The 17,332-nt window shown below is 42.2% G+C and overlaps 1 long non-coding RNA gene across 2 annotated transcripts; it reads left to right on the top strand.

Moving 5' to 3' along the window:
- Window positions 1-2,406: 2,406 nt before the first annotated feature.
- LOC138882328 (uncharacterized) lies at window positions 2,407-16,122 on the top strand. Of its 2 annotated transcripts, XR_011403885.1 has the most exons (4): window positions 2,407-2,938; window positions 7,723-7,840; window positions 8,355-9,882; window positions 15,878-16,122. It is a non-coding gene; the product is annotated as an uncharacterized lncRNA (long non-coding RNA). The 2 variants fall into 2 exon arrangements; XR_011403884.1 differs by lacking the exons at window positions 8,355-9,882; window positions 15,878-16,122 and having other exon boundaries at window positions 7,723-8,074.
- Window positions 16,123-17,332: the final 1,210 nt, after the last annotated feature.

Genomic DNA, 17,332 nt, shown 5'->3' with positions numbered 1-17,332 from the left:
AGATGAACTGTGTCCATATAGAATAATCGAGCCCCGATGGCACAACATATATGCATGTATCAATTATTCAAAGAAGCATTCTTTATATATCAAAACACTTTGTGTTTCAAAAAAGTCTATTACCGTACGAGCTCTACACTTATAATTCTACGAGAAACGGCACAAGGTCCAGAATGCAAATACACCCCGAATACTCGGGGACTGTCATCGACTGCCAATACATCCAAGTCATAAAAATCTCGAACTCATAAGACCTCAAAGAGGAATCCCCTCGATATAAAGGTTCAAGGCCATCATACTCGGGGACTAACACTTCGAACAAGTTTGAAGGGTTATCGGGAAACAAGTCCAAGAGATATACCCGAAGGACACGACCATATTAAAGACTACGGTCACATAAAGGCTACGGCTGAAATAATGTGGCTCGAAGATGTCCGACTTCCGCCATAAATCACAGGTTTTCAAACACTTTGAAAATCGGTTAAAGTAGGCTACCCTCATCATAAGCAAATAATAACCCAACGGGTACAAAAAACACATGCTAAGGCATAGAAAAATTTCACTAAGTCTTTTAGCTGAAAAGAGAGTAAACTTTCAAGCCGCTTTAGAGGCCGAGTCGGCCCAACTTAAAGAGCTCAAGGGCCAACCTAAGAGAGCCTAAGGGACGATATAAAAAGAGCCTAAGGGCCAAAATATATAGGGTTCGAGACCTTTTTCTCACCCAACTCGGACTCAAGAGTCCCATCGTCCCGAGCTCGCATCAAATCAATTTAAGCTCAACTCGAGGATTGACAAAAAAACCTTAAGAGATATTGTATTTATCAATAAAAAACCTATGAGTTTATTATGTTCTAAGTTCAGGCCATTACTCGGACGGATCATAAAGGTTATAACATCAAATTTCTTTCAATAAAGACGAGACGGAATTTGATACAAATCAAAGATGAAGCAAAGAAATCCTTTTATATTCATAAGGGGTGTTTACAAAAGATATTTACAACGACCCCAAGGGGCCTTTACACAAAAACAAAGAAGAACCTAATCTATTTTGAGGTTACATCCCCGGAAGCAACATCGTTAGGAACTGCATCCTCGGGAGCTCTATATTCGGGAACCTCCTCCTCGGGGACTCCACCTTTGCCTTCCCCGCCCTCAAAACCACTCACATCATCTTCATCATCTGAAGAAACAAGAAACCTGGCATCGGTTTCCAGCACATTTTCTTGGGCTATTTCTTCAGTGAAGTCAAAACCTCGGGCGTGGATTTCTTCGAGAGTTTCCCTCTAGGCTTGGTACTTGGCCAAATCATTACTATGTTTTTCCCGGTTGGATGCCTCCTTCAGCTTCGCCTAAATAGCTTTGGCATCCTTTAATCATACAGCGATGATCTTATCAGCCATAGCCTTCGTCTTCTCAACTTCAGCCTTGGCCTGTGAAGCTTTTGCCCCGGCTTTGGCAATCTCTGCCTCTAACTCCTCAATTTGCTTGGCCTGAGCCAGGCTCTTCACTTTAATACCTCGGATTTGAGTTTCAGTCGAGTCCAGTTGGGGTGTAACAGCTTCTTTATCGGCAGCAAGTCGGTTCATGCTCTCTTTCCATCGGTAGCAGTCATTCTTAACTTGATCGACCTCGCCCGGAGCTGCCCAATCATCTCCAACTTTTGCTGTAGCTGAGACATCAAAGTGTTAGCCTCCGAAGTAAGGCCAAGAAGACCATACTCTGTTAAAATCACAGTTACCTACTCATCTAGCTCAGCCTCGTTTTTTCAAACTTTAGCCAAATCAGCCCAAAGATCCTTGAGCTCCTCCTCTTTTTGGCTATAAAGGAGCTTCAAGGCCTTCCCTTTATTCGAAGCTTTCTTGATCTCGGCATCACATTGGCTTAACTCAGCCCTGAACTTGGTAATGGCCTACGGGAAAAACAAATAGATGTCAATTAACACATATGGAGAAGAAAACAAAGAAATTTTGCAAACTACAAGGATTAGTGCTTACCCGGGAGAAGAGACGCTGAGCCTCTTCAAAAAGGGTAGATGCATCATTAAGGTCGGAGGCATTATCAACCCCAGCAAAACAATCCTGAAAGGGATCTTCTTCGAGGACATTGCTCGGATCGGGTACGTAGAGCATTAATTAAATTTGGTAGTGTTTTTATTTAGTATATTCTGGTAGTGTTTTTATTTTTTTTATTGAAAAAGAATTAAATTTGGGCCAATTGGTAGCTCATTTTTAGATTTTAGTGGCCCAGTAAGACAAAGGTCCATTCTTATCAATCCCTTTTAGCCCAAAAACTTTTCTCACCCATCAAACCCCTCATTTAATCATAGTCATTGATCTACTTTCATCCAAGGGCCAATATTAATTCCCCATCCCAAATAAAACCTAACTATTCTCCCAAACCAAAAGACCTAATCTTTAGGAGCTAGCGGCAGCACCCCAAAAAATACACACGCCTCTGTCGCCCCCATTTCCAAAAACCCATTTTTCCACCAAACCTTTGAACTTTCTCCACCACACCTTCTTCACAAGCTCTTTTGCATAGAAAACTAAAATAGAAGAGGTGCTCTCTTACTTGTAACCGAAGATGACCAAAGAAAAAATGGAGAATTCACTAGTAGAATAAGGAATTATGCAAGGACTCATCACTAGCAGTAGCAATTAGCGGCGCTTGTCGTCGTCGTTCTACCCAAAGAAGTTCCTTCAAAATCCACTTCTACTTCAACAATTTAATCAGCTAAAGACGACGAATCTTCTCGTCTCCTCTTCGATAATTTGATTGAGACTTGAGATGCCGTCGAGTTGAAGTTTCCTTTCGTTGGTTTCGATCTAAGGTTATTGTTGCCGTCCATTTTTCCGGTTATGTCCGCGTTGCCGGGATTTGACGTTTGCTGTAAACAAATTGAAGGTTCTCCTTGTTAATTGAAGAAAGTTTTTTTGAGGTATATTCTTCTTACTTTACTACTAAGTTCATGGGTTTAGATCTCAGTCCATAATTCTAATCTTTCCCTACTTCTTTCATTTTTTTTTTCTCATATGAATAGTCTAATTTGTTTGTTCACCTTGCTTTAATTGTTGCTCTGTGATTAAGTTTTAATTCCTTTTGATTTCTGTTATCTAAGATTTGTTTGGGTTGGGATCCTTATTTGAATTTTTAATTGAGAATAATTTGTGGATTTTTGTCTTATGATTGTTGAGCCATTAGTCCACCAATATTTTTTTTAAAGAAAAATAATGCACTAAGGATTTTGGGATTGAGCGAGTCATGGAATCTCAAGTGGCTTTTTTTTTTGTTTTGATCCATGTTAGCTATATATTTTAGGCTTCTTTGTTTATATGGTTTATTTGTCTTGGATATTTTGTGGATGTAGTAATTATTTGAAAGATATAGCGTTATGCAAAGGCAAAGAAAATTATCATCTTCGTTGTTTTGAACGTGGGGTGGACAACAAGAATGAAGATTCAATTTATCATGTTAATTATTTTACTTTATTTGTTTTGATCACTAGTAGCATGTTTAGGCCGACCACAACTGGGTTGGCAATCTTAAGATCTTTTTTTATTTATTTGTTTTTGGTTTCGAGGTGAGAGGTTGCCCTTTTAGTTAGTTTATATTTAGAGGAATCCCCCGTAGAATTTGTATATATTATTATTCGGGGTATGCCCCAAAGTGAATGTAAACGGAGGCCATGATGAACACCGTGGAAGAAGTATAGTGTAGGTTATCTAAGGATTTTAATTTTCATTTATTAGGAGGGAAAAACCTTGAGCCTTTTCTGTTTTTTTTTTGTATGTTTTTGCCTCGATCTGAGTATTCTTTAAAGCCACCTTGATCATGTACGCAACTATGACCTTCACGAGACTTGGAAAATGCCTAACAACTTCTCTTCGAGTCAAACAAACCCCTTTATTCAGGATCTCTGGTACAGTCAGTTTTGGAGTCTAAACGTGTTTCAAAAGAACAAATAATTTCTAAAAATGGTGACTTGACACACCGAAAGCAAATGTCAGGTGACGACTATGAAAAATCTTTTAAACATAAATTTTGGTCACTTTCAATTTGAAAATTCTTTTAAGCTTTAAAGTCCACTTTACATCTTTTAAAGGGGTAACTGAGGTGAAAAAAAGGGTGTGACAGCTGATGGTTTAGCAATTTAACCTTTAGTTAAGAGTCACATTTTGAATGACATACACTTATTCCTTCTAGAATTTCTTCGTGATCACGCCCAACTATGCCTTATAAAAAAGACTAAGGGGTCGTTGCAAATATAATCCAGTTTACAACTCCGGAGTCGAATCCCACAGAGAATTAAGGCTTAACTACAGTTGTTCAATATCGCTAAGAAATACAAGTCCAAACAATTTCCTAATTATAATAATTACAATGTTTATTTTTATCTAATTAACTAACAAATACTAGAAAGCAGTTAAACTATCAATTAACAAGGATAACGATTGGAGACAAGATTACGGAGGTCTAGAGTTGTGATTTCCCCTATTGTCGGAATCTTTTCCGCTATGTTTTTTTATAAATTTTCCTAAGTCTTCTCCATCGATCATGAGCGCTTTGAGTGTTATAATTCTCTCCTGAGTAACTACCACAATTTACTAGATATATTCTCCTAAATTACGCTGGCTGCCATTAAGTATGGCTCACTCGGATCGCACCAAGATTTCATTATCCTAATCACACCTTTAAACCCTCCGTATTGATCCCTCATATACGTTAAGAGTGACGTTGTTCAACAACTACCTGAATATGCACTCTCTCCCGAGTAATACACACTAAATAGCCACAGTCGATTGAGAGCTCTTCAACCAACCATAATAATAACGTAGTTGAACAAATAGAGATAATATTACAGTAAATCTATATTAATATAACAGGAAAATTATCCTCCAATAGGATCTATCAAAACCTTAGATAATGAATTAGCTATTCATAATAGTATGCATAACTACAATACTAGAATTCATAAGCAATAATGGAAATAGAAAGAAGAAAGTGCAAAAACTCGTAGAAGAATTCACCACCTTGTTCCTAGTGTGTTCTTGCCTCCTTAGGTCGAATCCGCTCTCAAATCTGTCCAATCTCGATCTCTTGTCTGTCTCTCGTCTCCAATTTCCCCTAAAATTGGCATTTTTAGGTCTATTTATATGTGTAACGATCCGGTCGGTCGTTTCATGAGTTACCGCTCCGTTTTCCCATTTCTACTTATTATTACCTTGTTCAGCTGTATTGTGCATTATCAGGTTGGTTGGCTCGGGTTTAGAAAGGTTTTGGTAAGGTTTGAGATACTTAGTCTCTTTTGAGGAAACTTTAGTTGGAAAAGTTAACCGGATGTTGACTCATGTGTCAAAGGGCTCAGATGTGAGTTCCAATGGTTCGGATAGCTTCGGGAGGTGATTTGGGACTTAGGAGCGTGATCGAAATGTGTTTTGGAGGTCCGAAGCAGATTTAGGCTTGAATTCGCGAAATTAGAATTTTGGCGTTTTCCGATTGATAGGTGAGATTTTGATATAGGGGTTGGAATGGAATTCCAGAAGTTGCGGTAGGTTCGTTGTGTCATTTGGGATGTGTGCGCAAAATTACAGGTCATTCGGACGTGGTTGGTAGACGTTTTGATCGAAAACGGAATTTAGAAGATATTGGAATTCTTAGGCTTGAGTCCGATGCGAATTTGGTGTTTTGATGTTGTTTTCAGCATTCCTAAGGTTGGAACAAGTTTGAATGATGTTATGGGATATGATGGCATGTTTGGTTGGGGTCTCAAGGGCCTCGGGTGAGTTTCGGGTGCTCAAACGGACTATTTCATGTTGTGGAAAGTTGTAGAAAACTGTCGTGTGTGCTTTGCAGACAATTGGCCTTCGCGTTTGCAAGTAGGCTCTCGCATTCGCGAAGGGTTAGATTGAGAGGCTGTGAAGTTAGCCTTCGCATTCGCGAAGGGGGTCCCTCGATCACGAAGGGTTGAGGCTCGTGGTCATCGCGTTCGCGAGGTTCATGCCGTGTTCGCATAGAAGTAAGGTGAGCAGCTGGGTCCAATTTGGTTTGTTCTTCGCGTTTGCGGATGGAGTGTCGCATTCGCGGTGAGTAAGAAAGTTAAGCTTTCGCGTTAGCGAGGGGTGGTCGCGTTCGCATAAGAGGGAATTTTGGTCAACTTAAGTTTGTGTTTCGCGAATGCGAGGCTTTGACCGAGTTCACGAAGAAGGATTTAAATGTCTGGGTAGAATGTTTTAAAAGCTCATTTCTGCAATTTTGAACACAAGTTCCTCCATTTTTGGGCGATTTTGAAGCTTTTTGAAGGAGATTGAAGAGGGAATAAAGGGGAAACACTTGGAGGTAAGATTTATGGACTTAATACTCAATCCTAATATTTTTTCGACCTAATTAATCATGGAATTTAAGCCTAATATTGAAGAACTACGGCTTGTAATTGGAGACCTAGAATTTGGGATTTGAGGGGTCGTTTGTTGTTGGATTTTGGTGATTTTGATGTGAATAAACTCGGGGAGTGATAAGGAGTCTATTGATGTAATTTTTATCAGAATCCGAGATGTGAGCCCGGGGGTCGGGTTTGGTTAATTTCGGGATTTGTGTTGTAATTTGATTTCTTCCGAGTGGGCTTTGTTCCCTTAGCATATTTTGATAGTTTTGCACTGATTTTGGTTAGATTTGGAGCATCCGGAGGCCGATTCGATAGGCAAAGGATCGCGGACTAGAGTTTGGATCGGATAGAGGTGAGTAATGATTGTAAATGTTCTCCTAAGGGTATGAAACCCCAGATTTTACATCATTGTGCTATATTGAGGTGACGCACACGCTAGATGGCGAGCGTGGGGCTGTGCACCGTTGGGGATTGTGACTTAGTCCATCCCGAATGACTGTTTTACCGCGTATTTGATTGAAAACTATTTTCTATCATCATGTTTTGGGTTGAATGCCATATTTAGGCCTTGTGCCAACTATTTGGACCCTTAGGGGATTTTTACTGCTATTTCCTCACTATTTTGATTTTATATCTGTGCTCAGTCATGCTATAGTATATTGTTTTCATAACTCAGCTATGTTTACTCTTTTTTAACACTTTAAATGATATTTTGAGCTGAGCATCATATTTACTATGCCCGAGTGGCTTTTAGAGATTTCTGACTGAGTAGGGTCGAGGGCCTGTGTTGTGAGGATTATTATGGGATCGGGCTTCACGCCGCAGTAGAGCTGTACTGATTATAATTATGAGGCTGAGGGATTGAGTTGTACGCCACGAGGTGGCTTGATATGAGGCTGAGAGCCTGTTGATTATGCCACGAGATGGCTTGATATTGCGCTTGGGCCATAAGGGGCCCCTCTCACAGTCTGTATACCCCCAGTGAGCGTGAGTCCCTATTTTAATATGAGATATAGCCCGAGGGGTGGTGTTGTCCTATGTTATTGCCCGATGGGCTGATTTTGTTGACATTGTGCCCGAGGGGAAGATTTTATGTGTTTATCTTTTCTAGCTGCTTCTCATTTACTTGTTTAACTGTTAAAAAGGTGTTTTAAAGAAGCTTATTCGGAACTAAAGTGTTTTCATAATATTTCACCGTATCATTGCCTTTTATTTGTTTTGCACTGCTTCTTTATAGCATGTTGTTATGATTTACGTGATTTCTTATCGCTCAGTCTTCATTTGTTATTATTACTCATTGAGTTGGAGTACTCACTTTACTCCCCGCACCATATGTGCAGATTCAGCAGTGAGGGTTGATTGCTCAGCAGGCTATTCGGAGTCCACTAGGTAGCTGCTCGACGATTGCAGCCCATTGTTTCTCCCTCCTATCTCAGCAGGCTATTCGGAGTCCACTAGGTAGCTGCTCGACTATTGCAGCCCAGTGTTTCTCCCTCCTATCTTACTTCCTATTTTTAGTTCTATAATAGACTGTATAAACTCTTTCAGACTTGTAGACTTATGCTAGATGCTCATGACTGGTGACACTCTGATGTCGGGCTATGTTTATTCCGCAAATTGTACTGTTTCACTATTTTCTTTGGGATTTAATCATGTTAATGACTTAAATTGTGTTAGTTGAATTGCTTAAAATGAATTGGATGTAGTGTCGGCTGGCCTTGTCTTCATGAGAGGCGCCATCACGATCGGGTATGGGTTTAGGGTCATGACAAGGTTGTATCAGAGCCTAGGTTACATAGGTCTTACGAGTCATGAGCAGGTTTAGTAGAGTCTCTCGGATCGGTACAGAGACGTCTGTATTTATCCTCGAGAGGCTATAGAACCTTTAGGAAAACCTTTATATTCTTGAAATTCTTGTCGTGCGAATCTGCTGATCCGAGTACTAAACTTTTGTTATTCTATTCTCTCACAGATAGTGAGGACACGTACTACTGGTTAGGATGGACGACCACCAGTACCATCAACTGTGACCACTAGAGGTTGAGGACGCGGTCATGGTCACGGTAGGGGTAGGTGTAGGGGTGTGTCCCGTACAGCAGCTAGGGCAGCACTTGTAGATCTACCAGTTGCCCTAGTTTTGGATCAGGTCCCAGTTGTGGATGCTCTAGCAGCACCAGCTCAGGCACCAGTTGTGCCCATTTGATTCTAGGTCTTCAGGAGGCATTGGCTTAGATTCTATCAGTATGCACTGGCCTAGCTCAGGCGATTTCAGTTACTACAGCCGCAGCTACTTCTTAGGCCGGGGGAGGCACTCAGACTCCCGCCGCTCGCATACCTGAGTAGGCCGTACAGGGACTTCAGACACTAGGGGCACATCCAGCCCAACCAGTTGTAGCTGCTCAGGACTATGTAGCTCCTGCCATGCCAGAGGACGAGCAGCGCATGTTGGAGAGGTTTGGTAGACTTCAGCCTCCGACTTTTAGTGGAGCAGAGGGAGAGGATGCCCAGGGTTTCTTGGACAAGTATTAGAGGATTCTTCGTACAACGGGTATTCTGGGGACCAGCGGGGTCGCTTTCATTACTTTTTAGTTTTCTGGAGCCGCCTTCACTTGGTGGGAGGCTTATGAGAGGCGTAGGCCTGTTGGTGCAGCACCCCTTACTTGGCAACAGTTCTCTGTTCTCTTTTTGGAGAAATATGTGCCACAGTCTCGTAGAGAGGAGCTGCGCATGCAGTTCGAGTGGTTGCGTCAGGGAGAGATAACTGTGTTGCAGTATAAGATGAGGTTCTTAGAGTTAGCTCGTCATGCTATTTGGTTGGTTGCGACAGATATAGAGAGGATTAGGAGGTTTGTTGATGGACTCACATATCAGCTTCATATTCTCATGACCAGGGAGAGGGTGTCTGGTGCTACTTTTGAGGAAGTTGTAGACATTGTTCGCGAGATTGAGTCAGTTCGTCGCCAGGAGCGAGATGAGAGGGAGGCCAAGAGGCCTCGAGGATCTGGTAGTTATGGTGGTACTCCTTCGAGAGGCCAGTTTCAGCACGGCAGAGGCCGTCCATTCAGGCATGCTCAGCCAGCTCGCCTAGGTTATCATGGGGCGTCATCGGGTCATGGTTCTCACAGTTCTCATTAGGGCCAGTCATCAGTCAGTGCCCTTCTAGCTCAGAGTTCATCCCGTGTTCTATCAATTCAGGGCTTTTCTATGCTAGATGCATCTACTAGTCATTCCGGTGCTAGGGGTTCCCTTCAGTCCCCATCTCCAGCACCCGGGAGTTGCTATGAGTGTGGAGAGATGGGTCTTATATGGAGGCAGTATCCTCGTTGTCTTGCGGGTTCATCTCAGCAGAGGAGTCAGCCATCGGCTTCAGTGCCACTTACTTCACCACCTACCCACTAGGGGTCTCCCTTGAGGGGGAGGTCGATCAGGTGGCGGTCATGCCTGTTTCTATGCACTTCCATCTAGACCCGATGCTATTTCTTTCGATGTTGTCATTACAGGTATTGTCTCAGTCTGCCACAGAGATGCCTCTATATTATTTGATTCTGGTTCCACTTATTCTTATGTGTTATCATACTTTGCTCATTATTTAGATATGCCCCGTGAGTCCCTTGTTTCACCTGTTCATGTATCTACTCCGGTGGGCAATACTGTTATTATAGACCGTGTATACCGGTTGAGTGTGGTGACTATTGGGGGTCTGGAGACTCGAGTGGATCTTTTGTTGTTATGTATGGTGGATTTCGATGTTATATTGGGCATGGATTGGCTATCTCCGTGTCGTGCTATTTTGGACTGTCATGCTAAGATAGTGACATTGGCTATGCCGGGTGTGCCACAGATTGAGTGGCAAGGTTCAACTGATTATGTTCCCAATAGGGTAATTTCGTTCTTGAAGACCCAACATATGGTTGAGAAGGGTTGTCTTTCGTATTTAGCCTTTGTGAGTGATGTCGGTGCAGAGACTCCTAGTATTGATTTTGTTCCAGTTGTGAGAGAGTTTCCCGATGTGTTTCATGCAGACCTGTCGGGCATGCCACCGAACAGGGATATTGATTTTGGTATTGACCTGGTGCTGGGCACTCAGCCCATTTCTATTCCACTGTATCGTATGGCACCAATAGAGTTAAAGGAGTTGAAGGAGCAGGTTCAGGAACTTCTTGATAAGGGATTCATTCGGCCTAGTGTGTCGCCTTGGGGTGTGCCGGTTCTATTTGTGAAGAAGAAGGATGGCACTATGAGAATGTGCATTGATTACATGCAGTTGAACAAAGTAACAATTAAGAACAAGTATCATTTGCCTCACATTGATGATTTGTTTGACCAGCTTCAGGGAGCGAGAGTGTTCTCCAAGATTGATCTCCATTCAGGTTATCACCAGTTGAAGATCAGGGACTCTGATATTCTTAAGACGGCTTTCAGGACCCGATATGGTCATTATGAGTTCTTAGTGATGTCTTTTGGGCTGACCAATGCCCCAGCATCATTCATGCATTTGATGAATAGCGTGTTCTGGCCTTATCTCGACTCGTTTATCATAGTTTTCATTGATGATATTTTGGTTTTTTCGCGTAGTAAGGAGGAGCACGCGGAGCATCTGAGAGATGTGTTGCAGAGATTGAGGGAGGAGAAGCTTTATGCAAAGTTCTCCAAGTGTGAGTTTTGGCTTAGTTTAGTGGCTTTCTTAGGGCACGTGGTGTCCAGTGAGGGTATTCAAGTTGATCTGAAGAAGATAGAGGCGGTTCAGAGTTGGCCCAGATCGTCCTCAGTCATAGAGATTCGTAGCTTTCTTGGTTTGGCGGGTTATTATCGCCGGTTTGTTCAGGGATTCTCATCGATCGCATTGCCCTTGACCAAGTTGACTCAAAAGGGTACTCTATTCAGGTGGTCAGATGAGTGTGAGGAGAGCTTTCAGAAGCTCAAGACTGCCTTGACCACAACTCTAGTGTTAGTTTTGCCATCAGCTTCAGGTTCATATACTGTGTATTGTGATGCTTCGAGAATTGGTATTGGGTGTGTGTTGATGCATGAGGGTAGAGTTATTGCTTATGATTCACGCCAGTTGAAGCCCCATGATAAGAACTACCATGTTTATGATTTGGAGTTGGCTGACATTGTTCACGCATTGAAGATTTGGAGGCATTATTTGTATGGTGTGTCTTGTGAGGTGTTTACTGATTATCGTAGCCTTCAGCACTTGTTTAAGCAGAAGGATATCAATTTAAGGTAGCGGAGATGGTTGGACTTGCTAAAGGATTATGATATTACTATATTGTACCATCCGGGAAAGGCCAATGTGGTGGCTGATGCCTTGAGTAGGAAGGCGGTGAGTATGAGGAGTCTGGCATATATTCCAATTGGGGAGAAACCTCTTGCAGTTGATGTTCAGGACTTGGCCAATCGGTTCGTGAGGTTAGATATTTCGGAGCCTAGTCGAGTATGGGCTTGTGTGATTTATCGGTCTTCCTTATATGATCGTATCAGAGAGCGCCAGTATGATGATCCCCATTTGCTTGTCCTTAAGGACAGAGTTCAGCACGATGATGCCAGAGTTGTGACTATTGATGATGATGGGGTGCTAAGGATGCAGGGTCGGATATTTGTGCCCAATGTAGAGGGGCTTCAGGGGTTGATTCTGGAGGAGGCCCATAGCTCGCGGTATTCCATTCATCCGGGTGCCGCGAAGATGTATCAAGATCTGAGACAACATTATTGGTGGAGGAGAATGAAGAAGGACATTGTGGGATTTGTAGCTCGGTGTCTCAATTATCAGCAAGTAAAATATGAGCATCAGAGACCGGGTGGCTTGCTTCAGCCGATGGATATTCCAGAGTGTAAGTGGGAGGGGATCACCATGGACTTTGTAGTTGGGCTCCCACGGACTTTGAAGAAGTTCGATGCTATTTGGGTAATTGTGGATCGGCTGACCAAGTCCATGCAGTTCATTCCTGTGTGTACTACCTATTCTTCAGAGCGGTTGGCAGAGATCTATATCCGGGAGATTGTTTGTTTGCATGGTATCCCAGTTTCCATCATTTCAGATAGGGGCACTCAGTTTACTTCGCCGTTTTGGAGGTCTATGCAGCGAGAGTTGGGTACTCAGGTTGAGTTGAGCACAACTTTTCACCCTCAGACGGGCGGACAGTTCGAGCGCACAATTTAGATATTGGAGGACATGTTGCGTGCTTGTGTCATTGATTTCGGAGGGTCGTGAGATCAATTTCTACTGCTTGCAGAGTTTGCTTATAAAAACAGTCAGTCGAGTATTCAGATGTCTCCATATGAGGCTTTGTATGGGAGGCGATGTAGATTTTCAGTTGGTTGGTTTGAGCCGGGTGAGGATAGTCTATTGGGGACAGACTTGGTGCAGGATGCTTTAGAAAAGGTGAAGGTAATTCAAGAGAGGCTTCGTACAGCGCAGTCGAGACAAAAGAGTTATGCTGACAGGAAGGTTCGGGATGTGTCCTACATGGTCGGTGAGAAGGTTTTGTTAAAGGTTTCACCCATGAAGGGTGTTATGAGATTTGGGAAGAAAGGTAAATTGAGTCCTCGGTTCATTGAGGTGCTTCGGAGGATTGAGGAGGTGGCTTATGAGCTTGTTTTGCCACCCAGCTTGTCGAGTGTGCATCTGGGATTTCATGTTTCTATGCTCCGGAAGTATATTGGGGATCCGTCTCATATTCTGTATTTCAGCACGGTTCAGTTAGATGATGATTTGACTTATGATGTGGAGCTAGTAGCTATTTTGGAGTGTCAGGTTCGAAAGTTGAGATCAAAGGATATAGCTTCAGTGAATGTGCAGTGGAGAGGTCGGCCCGTAAAGGAGGTTACCTGGGAGACCGAGTGGGAGATACAGAGCAGATATCCTCACCTGTTTGAGGCTTTAGGTATGTTTCTTGACTCGTTCGAGGACGAACGTTTATTTAAGAGGGGGCAGATGTAATGACTCGGCCGGTCATTTCATGAGTTACTGCTCGGTTTCCCCCATTTTTGCTTATTATTGCCTTGTTCGGCTGTATTATGCATTATCGGGTTGGTTGGCTCGGGTTCGGAAAGGTTTTGGTAAGGTTTGAGACACTTAGTCTCTTTTGAGGAAGCTTAAGTTGGAAAAGTTAACCGGATGTTGACTTATGTGTCAAAGGGCTCGGATGTGACCGATGGTTCGGATAGCTTCGGGAGGTGATTTGTGACTTAGGAGCATGATCGGAATGTGTTTTGGAGGTCCGGAGTAGATGTAGGCTTGAATTAGCGAAATTGGAATTTTGGCGTTTTTCGGTTGATAGGTGAGATTTTGATATAGGGGTCGGAATAGAATTACGGAAGTTGCGGTAGGTCTGTTGTGTCATTTAGGATGTGTGTGTAAAATTTCAGGTCATTCAAACGTAGTTTGATAGACTTTTTGATCGAAAGAGGAATTTAAAAGATTTTGGAATTCTTAGGCTTGAATCCGATGCGAATTTGGTATCTTGATATTGTTTTGAGTGTTCTGAAGGTTGGAAAAAGTTTGAATGATGTTATGGATATGTTGGCATGTTTGGTTGAGGTCCCGAGGGCCTCAGGTGAGTTTCGAGTGGTCAAACGGACTATTTCATGTTGTGGAAAGTCACAGAAAACTGATGTGTGTGTGTTGCAGACAATTGGCCTTCGCATTCGCGAGTAGGCCCTCGCGTTCGTGAAGGGTTAGGTTGGGAGGCTGTGAAGTTGGCCTTCGCATTCGTGATAGGGGTCTCGTGATCGCGAAGGGTTGAGGCTCATGGTCATCGTGTTTGCGAGGTTCATGCCGTGTTCGCGTAGAAGTAAGGTAAGCAGCTGGGTCCACATTGGTTTGTTCTTTGCATACGCAAATAGAGTGTCGCGTTCGCGGTGAGTAAGAAAGTTAAGCTTTCGCGTTCGCGAGGGGTGGTCGCATTCGTGTAAGAATGAATTTTGGTCAACTTAAGTTTGTGCTTCGCGAATGCGAGGCTTTAACGGCGTTCGCGAAGAAGGATTTGAATGCCTGGGCAGAATGTTTTAAAAGCTCATTTCTGCAATTTTGAGCACAAGTTTCTCCATTTTTGGGCGATTTTGAAACTTTTTGAAGGGGATTAAAGTGGGAATCAATGGGGAACACTCGAAGGTAAGATTTATGGACTTAATACTCAATCCTAATGTATTTTCTACCTAATTAATCATGGAATTTAAGCCTAATATTGAAGAACTAGGGCTTGTAATTGGAGACATAGAATTTGGGATTTGAGGGGTTGTTTGTGGTTGGATTTTGGTGATGTTGATATGAATGAACTCGGGGAGTGATAAGGAGTCCATTGATCTAAATTTTATCGGAATTCGAGACGTGGGCCCGGGGGTCGGGTTTGGCCAATTTCGGGATTTGTGTTGTAATTTGATTTCTTTCGAGTGGGCTTTGTTGCCTTAGCATATTTTGATGGTTTTGCACTGATTTTGGTTAGATTTAGAGCATCTGAAGGCCGATTCGAGAGGCAAAAGCATCGTGGACTGGAGTTTGGACCGGATAGAGGTGAGCAATGATTGTAAATGTTGTCCTGGGGGCATGAAACCCCGGACTTCATATCGTTGGGCTATATTGAGGTGACACACACGCTAGATGGCGAGCATGGGGCTGTGCACCATTGGGGATTGTGACTTAGTCCATCCCGAATGACTGTTTTACCGCGTATTTGATTGAAAATTGTTTGATATCATCATGTTTTGGGCCGAATGTCATATTTGGGCCTCGTGCTAACTATTGGACCCATAGGGGATTTTTACTGTTATTTCCTCACTGTTTTGATTTTATATCTGTACTCAGTCATGCTATAGTATACTATTTTTATAACTCAACCATGTTTTAACACTTTAAATGATATTTTAGGCTGAGCATCATATTTTACTGTGCATGCGTGGCTTTTAGAGATTTCTGACTGAGTAGGGCCGAGGGCCTGTGTTGTGAGGATTATTATGGGATCGGGTTGCACGCCGCAGCAGAGCTGTACTGATTATGATTATGAGGCCGAGGGCCTGAGTTATATGCCACGAGGTGGCTTGATATGAGGCCAAGATCCTATTGATTATGCCATGAGATGGCTTGATATTGCGCTTGGGTCGTAAGGGGCCCTCCCGGAGTCTGTACACCCCTAGTGAGCGCGGGTACCCATTGTAATATGAGATATAGCCCGAGGGGTTGGTGTTGTCCTATGTTATTGCCCGAGGAGATGATTCTTTTGACATTGTCCCTGAGGGACGGATTTTATGTGTTTATATTTTCTAGTTGCTTCTCATTTACTTGTTTAACTGTTAAAAAGGTGTTTTAAAGAAGCTTATTCGGAACTAAGGTGTTTTCATAAGATTTCACTGTATCATTGCCTTTTATTTTTTTTTGCATTGCTTCTTTATAGCATGTTGTTGTGCTTTACGTGATTTCTTATCGCTCAGTTTTCATTTATTATTATTACTCACTGAGTTGGAGTACTCACTTTACTTCTTGCACCCTGTGTGCAGATTCAAGAGCTTCAGGTCCCGTCAGTGAGGGTTGATTGCTCAGCAGGCTATTCGGAGTCCACTAGGTAGCTGCTCGGCGTTCGCAGCCCAACGTTTCTCCCTCCTATCTTACTTCCTGTTCTTAGTTCTGTAATAGACTGTATAAACTCTTTCAGACTTGTAGACTTATGCTAGATGCTCATGACTGGTGATACCCCGATGTCAGGCTTTGTTTATTTCGCAAATTGTACTGTTTCACTATTTTCTTTGGGATTTAATCATGTTAATGACTTAAATTGTGTTAGTTGAATTGCTTAAAATGAATTGGGTGTAGTGTCGGATGGCCTTGTCTTCACGATAGGCGCCATCATGACCAGGTCTGGGTTTAGGGTCGTGACAATATGTGTAGGAAAAGTCCTAAATGTGTAGGTCAAGTTCTAGTCAAACCGGGAGACGAGCTTGGCCTTTGCCTGGCCTCACCAGGTTTCTCCTTTTCACTGTTCTTAGCACGCTTTCAACATTTAAGTATCCCTTTTTCTCTACTTTCATCTTCAATTCATCTACACACAAAATAAACTCCATTATGCGTAAATAAAGAGTAATTTATCATTAAAGCATATAAAATGCAAGGCAAATAATGTACGAAACTATGGAATTATAGCCACACATCAATACCCCACACTTAAACATTGCTCGTCCTCGAGAAATCAAACTATACTTATAGACACAACCTTGAGCACTTTGTTTTTACACAATTGAGGTACACTACACTAATGACCATGGTTTTTAGCAACAATTAAACTCTAGCATATGCAATCACATACACTTCCCTTTTCTTATGCCATGCTTCACGAATATTCACAACAAAGACAACATGCTCATAACAATCCTAGCCTCAAACACCAACTCAATGTCACAATGCACTCATGGCTTGAACACCCAACATCATAGAGAGAAGTCTAAAAACGTTACCTATCTCTCGTGGAACCATGTGCCCTCACCACAAGAATAATAGAGTAAGTTGAATCCACATATTCAAATTAAATGCTCAAATATATTTTAAGGACTCATATATATCAAAGAATCGCTCACTCTCACAAAAGAAGTCACATGCATACAATTGGTACCATAGGCTTGCCCATAATGTAAATCTCTACTAATGTAAGCTCACTCGATCTAAAATCAATTAGAATTTTTTCAAGCTTGTAATGTGGGATAAGGAATGGGTAGGACATATTTAGGAATAGTGGTTCACCATCCTAAGCACTTTACACATCAGTTAATAATCTTTATGCGCAAATTCCTCAATCCCCTTCAATTTCACAAACAAAATCATCCCTAACAACGTACCCTTCTTCTTTAAGCACTACTTTAATTCATACCCACTAGCAAGAACAAGACAACAATTTATTAATCTCTATTTTTCTTTCTTTTATTTTCTTCAGATTTTTCTCTTTTTTTATTTTTTTATTCCTT

The sequence above is a fragment of the Nicotiana sylvestris genome, chromosome 11 (genome assembly GCF_000393655.2).
Source record: "Nicotiana sylvestris chromosome 11, ASM39365v2, whole genome shotgun sequence".
NCBI classification, from domain to species: domain Eukaryota; kingdom Viridiplantae; phylum Streptophyta; class Magnoliopsida; order Solanales; family Solanaceae; genus Nicotiana; species Nicotiana sylvestris.
Note: the sequence above shows the minus strand (reverse complement) of the source record. Positions and strands in the feature narration are given on the sequence as shown.